We start from the raw sequence: 6015 nt of genomic DNA on the forward strand, positions 1-6015 counted from the left end.
CAGGGGAAGGCCACACAATGAGAAGTTAAAGGGCTGAGAAACAAGAATGTCGGCATAGGTTTGAAATATTCCAAGTACAGGACGTGGACCGTATTGAGTAATGGAAGGAGTTGTTGGAGGGCTTAGAAAAGATAGGAGTGGGACGCCTCGGTGGCTCAGTGGTTGAGCATCTGCCTTTGGCTCAGGGCGTGATCCCAGGATCTGGGATCGAGTCCCACATCAGGCTCCTTGCATGGAGCCTGCTTTTCTCTCTCTGTCTCTCATGAATAAATAAATAAATAAATCATTAAAAAAAATGTGAGTGATACAATAAAAGCTGTAATGAGATGTTGGTGCAGCCAGACCAGATGGGTGGGGAGCAGTGAACCGGAGTCAGGGAGTCCACCAGATATTCTTCCAAACAGATGAGAGACTGATGACCTGAATCAGGATGAGGGCCATGGAAATAAGAAAGCATGAACGACTTTGGAGATATGCAGTAAAAGAATCCACACATTCTAATTACTGGGGAGATGTGAAACTTGACATCACAAGTAGTACTCAAGGATGATTTGGAACCTATAGGACTAACGAGGTGACAATACCATTAAAAGAAAATGAGCTGTTAGTAAATACTGACCAGTGGCCAGATATGTTAGACTGGAAATTCAAAGAACAGTCATGGTTGAAAATAATAGATTTGGGATTTGGGAGTCAACTACAAAGAATTTTAATTGAGGCCTCAGGAGAAGGACTGCATCACCACTGAGAAGGCCCAGTTTGGCTGACAATAAGAAGTAGCATGAATTGGTAGACACTAGGACAGCAGTGTTTAGTGACACATCCCAGCATGGTAAGTGTTGAAAGTAATTCTTATTACAACTAGGCTGGTGGAGAGATTCATAAAAGAAACACAACCTGGACATTTCCTGCAGATCTGAGCCAAGAGATAATAGATCTTAGAGTTGGAACATGGATGACTTTGAGACAAGTTTGGCCATTTAGCACATACAGAACTTGGCAAGATCTGTGACTCTTTATTGGATATTTCCTAAGAATTTCTGGAGCTTCAGAGGATTTGTTTTTGAGTTCCTTCTGTATACACATTATAATACAGAGAGAGGATAAGAAGGGATTAGACTTGAGTCCAGGCCTTGGCTCTGGAACTCGATAAGCTGTATGTTCTTGGATGAGTCAGTTGTCTTTTAACTCCTGGTTTTTCAAAGATAGTAAGGGGAATAATACAACTTACTCTGCCCATTTCATGAGATTGCTAGGATCCAGGGTATCATTATAAAAATTGTAGTTTTTGTTCTATGGGAACACAGTTGTGAAATCTTCAAGTTTATTTTCTTTGCTAAGAGACCTGGGGACAAAACTAGAAATAGATTTCCAATCTTGCTTCTCTACTTAAGTTTAGAATTTTAAGCTATTCCTAACTTTTTAAAAAATATATCCTTTTGCCTTTTGTGTGATTTCCTTTTGCTTTTTTTAATCAAGCTTTATTTTAAAACATCTATATATTTTGGATTTATGAAGTTTTCTTAATGTTTCTTATTTTTTTTCTCAGGATTTAATTCTCCTTTCCCAGATGCAGGTTCTCTAGTTTCTAGAGTTCTCTGCTTGGTAAATTGTCATATAACATGGTTTTTAGCATATTCATTTACAGAGACTGGAAAAAATACTGCACTTCTTACCACTTATACTATGGAATTGTATACAATTTATATTTAACCTTTGCACTGATCTCAAATATTTAAAAAGCGAGATTCTGGAATTGGTAGGTAATGACAAGGAGAAAGTATTGAGTAGGGAAGAAAAAGTAATAGATACATTTATTTAGGGATTGTGACTGAAAAAAAAGTTAAGGAAGTACAGATACTTGACTCAAAAGTTGAAAATCTCAAAGCGGAGTCCAAAGTTCAGTGGATGAACACCAGCTCTGAAGAACTGAAACAATGTCTGGCTTTCACGTTTCAACAAGTATAAGCTGTGGTAGGCCAAATGAACCTCCACAGAGGCTTTGTTAGGATGTGGTGCCAGGATTTGTCTTTTTTTTCTTGGCTGGCAGCATTGAAAGAGATCTTGCTGCTCCTATTCCTGTTAGGAGAAGCAGTGGCTTGAACCTAGCTAGGCAGTCAAGACACTGGCATTGCTCAGTGTCCAGAAGGCTATTTGTTGATGGTCTCTGGCACTTCACTGGATACCTCCTTCATGCTACTCTTTTTCTCTCTAGACACTGCCTTTGTCCTTTAAAAACCTCTCCCCTTACCTACTACCTTTTCATAGCCTGGTTAGAGAAATTCAGGGCTACAAGATAACCCTCTTACCACAAATGGAAACCATCTGTGGTATGCAAACGGGTGTGAAAGCCACCAGGTGTTCCTTCATCCATCCTTATGTTCAAGGAATATTTACTGAGTATGTCCTTTGTGTCAGGCACCGTTCTAGGTTTTTGGAGTACAGCAGCAAAAAAGATAGACAAATGGAGCACCTGGGTGGCTCAGTTGGTTAAGTGTCTGCCTTTGGCTCAGGTCGTGATCCCAGGGTCCTGGGATGGAGCTCCGTGTAGGGCTCCCTGCTCAGCGAGGAGTCTGCTTCTCCCCTCTCCCTTTCCCCCCTCCTCTTGCTCACTCTGTCTCACTCTCTCTTTCAAATAAATAAAATCTTGAAGAAAAAAAAAAGACAAAGTTCTGTGTCCTCATGAAGCTTACATTCAAATGGGAGGAGAAAACCAAACAGTAAGATCATTTCAGATAATGTTAAGTGTTACCAGGAAGATCACAGAGAGTGACTAGTCATTGCATCTAGGAAAAGATTTGTCAAATTCTTTCGGCTGTGTAAGTGAAGCATTTATTTTAGTCTATTACTCAATCTGTAGTTCTATGAATTCAGCTATTGAGAATGAAAAGGCAGATACACTCTAACCTCTCTCTTTTCTTTCCTCTCTAGGCGGGTAACAGTTCATGTTTGCTTCATAAATGAAGCAGCTTTAAACAAATTCATATTCTGTCTGGAGTGCAGACTGCATTTTTATCTGTTCTTGCTACCCATGACTCTATATGGATGATTCACAAATTGGAACAAAGTGTTTTACTGTGAAACTGGCACTGAATTAATCATCTATAAAGAAGAACTTGCATGGAGCAGGACTCTATTTTAAGGACCTGGGGGACTTGTGGTCTCATTTAGAACTTGCAACCGATGTTGGGAGAGAAAACACGCGTCCCAGACTGCATGCACCATTTTGTATGCCTCCAGAAGTGTCTAATTGCTGAAAAGCCACATAGCTTTATTTTCAGTTACAACCTGTGGTTCATAGTTATCTTGGTCTCTGCAAGTAGATTTTATCCTGAATAGTGGAGAGGTAATAATTTTTCTTAAAGGGATCTGGAAAAACATTTAAAAACAAATGATAGCATCAACAACTCTACATGTAGAAAGCAGTGGAAACAAAATGATTGGAGTAGGCAGCATGTCAGCCTTGTAGATGCTAATGGTCTGGGTCTGATCTCAGTCTCTTCTCAGCATAAACCTACATCCCACTAGACAAATGGACATGGTTAGCTGGATCTATCCATGTCTGGGAGCCAGTACTGAATTAGAACAGTGATGCCATCAACAAAATAAAAAAATGAAAAATAAAAAATAAACACCTACTGAATGGGAGAAAGTAATTGCAAATCATACATCTGAAAAGGGGCTAATACCTAAAATCTACAAAGAACTCCTACAACTCAATAGCAAGAAAATCTAATGAAAAAATGGGCAGAAGATCTGAATAGACATTTTTCCAAAGAAGACCTACATATGGCCAACAGATAAATGAAAAGATACTCAACATCAGTCACCAGAGCAAATCAAAACCACAATGAGATATCCCCTCATACCTTCAGAATGGCTATTATCAAAAAGATGAAAATTATTAGGATGTGGAGAGAGGGGAACCCTTGTGCACTATTGGTGGGAATGTATATTGATGCAGTCACTATGAAAAATTTTGGGGTTCCTCAAAAAATTTAAAATAGAATTGCTGTATTATCTAGCAATTCCCCTTCTGGGTATTTATCCAAGGAAAATGAAAACAACACTTAATTCTAAAAGATAAATAAACCCCTATGTTCCTTGGGTTATTATTTACAATAACCAAGATAAGGAAACAATGTAAGTCCACCAATGGATACATGGATAAATATGTGTGTACACACACAGGATTGTTCAGCTCTAAAGATGAAATCTTACAATTTGTGACAACGTGGATGGATCTTGAGGGCATTATGCTAAGTGAAGTAAGTCAGAACAACAGATATTATATGATCTCACTTATATGTGAAATCTAGAAAAGTAAATTAAAAATACCGAGCTGATAGATACAAAGGACAGATTGCTAGTTACAAGGGATGGGGTGGGGGGAGAAATGAATGAACTGGGTTTTTTGTTTTTAGTTTAAGTTGAAGAAAAACATTCAAAAAAAAAAAAAAAACCCTACCACTCCCCCTAAAATACATCGATGCCTGTGGAGAGAGGAGACTTTCTAAAAGACGGCTTGAAGAAGCTATGAACAATGAACAGAAGGACATTCACTGAGGAACACATTCGGCACCCTTTCCCCCCTACCTCTAGAAGAGTGTAGAAATTGTGCTTGCAAAATATATTATGAAATGTTTATATTCTGAAACTATTACAGAGTTATGTAAAGGGACTTTAGGAAAATTGTAGAATGTATGAAGGTCCCATTTTCAATTTACACCATGAAAGAAAGTAAAAATTATATTTAGTATCTCAGAAAACCATATCCACATGGTATCATGGGTATTGAAAACTAGGCTACTTGGCTTTTATAAGAAGGCAAGGAATCAGGCAACTTTAGTTATTTCTTGTATAATCACCATTATCAGTTTAAAGGATCCATTTATTTAAAATTAGGCACTGTATATTCATTAATGTTTATGAATTAAAAATAGCGAGCTTTATGTAGTTATGCATGTCAGTTTGCTATTTAAAATGTGTGACAGCGTTTGTCATATTGAGAGTGACTTGGTAAGAATTCCCAAGATGGACATCATGCTTATAAAACTAAAACTTAAGACAGTATGTGAATTTCCAGTACCATTTTTTTTTATAGTCAAAGGAACATCTGACTAAAGTGATTTCTTGTGGTTCATTTTGATGAAGACTCTTTTAATAGATCATGAACATACACATTAAGGAATCCAAAGTTTTCTATCATAACTTCATTCTTGTGATATTATTGTCACGTTCTACCCTCAACCATTTTCAGTGTAGTGATACAAAAGGGCATGAAAAGCTGTGAGCTTTCCTTTGATTTCAAAAGTACAAGAATTTCTGGCCAAGTTGGATTTTAGATCATATTCAAAGCAGATCCAGATACAACTCCAGTGAAGTGGCCTTTGCTCTTTCTTGTACCAAAGAGCCCAGAGGATTTCTCTGAGCCCTTCCTTCTCTAAAGTGCTGGGGTTCCTCATGAGATAGTCATTTCTCGAAGATACAACCCAGGTGCTTTGGGAAGCTGCATTGACTTATTCAGGCCCTTAACCATCCCCTGGTATAATCGATTAGTAATAAAACCAGAGATCAGTTTAATTGCTGAAAGGACCTGTCTCGGTGTGTGACATAGATTGTTTTGAGGAAAATAGATATAAATTAGTATGAGCTACGTGTGTAGGTCCGACGTAGGTTGGGAAGATTGATACTGGTCAATGTAATGGTTTTGATTTATTTCAACAGTGGTTTCGATTTCCTTCGGGAGGAGAAAATGCTATTTAATGAGCTTGAGAGTACAATAAATGCACTTTTGTTCTCAAAGCTAGGAGCTGGGTTTTACCACTCAAGGGCATGGTCCTAATCAATAGACTTAAATAAACAAATTCATCAAGTTATAAAATATGGCATGGTTAAGCGAGGGGCAATATATTGTGCCTAATTAAACATATTGGCTCATTGAGAGTTATGTGAATTACCAATTTAAGACACTAAAGTTCGATAAAATACATGAACAGTAGAAAAAGGCTGAAC

At 37.8% G+C, this 6015-nt stretch overlaps 1 protein-coding gene across 2 annotated transcripts in view; it reads left to right on the forward strand.

Moving 5' to 3' along the window:
• Positions 1 to 4482, forward strand: part of KITLG (KIT ligand) — an 81916-nt gene extending 77434 nt beyond the window's left edge. For both annotated transcript variants that reach the window (XM_055336567.1, XM_055336566.1), the window contains one exon: positions 2932 to 4482. The gene's annotated coding sequence lies outside the window, so the exon portion shown is untranslated. The remainder of the gene's footprint in view (positions 1 to 2931) is intronic.
• The last annotated feature ends 1533 nt before the right edge of the window (positions 4483 to 6015 follow it).

This window comes from Nyctereutes procyonoides, unplaced genomic scaffold (genome assembly GCF_905146905.1).
Source record: "Nyctereutes procyonoides isolate TBG_1078 unplaced genomic scaffold, NYPRO_anot_genome, whole genome shotgun sequence".
NCBI classification, from domain to species: Eukaryota; Metazoa; Chordata; class Mammalia; order Carnivora; family Canidae; genus Nyctereutes; species Nyctereutes procyonoides.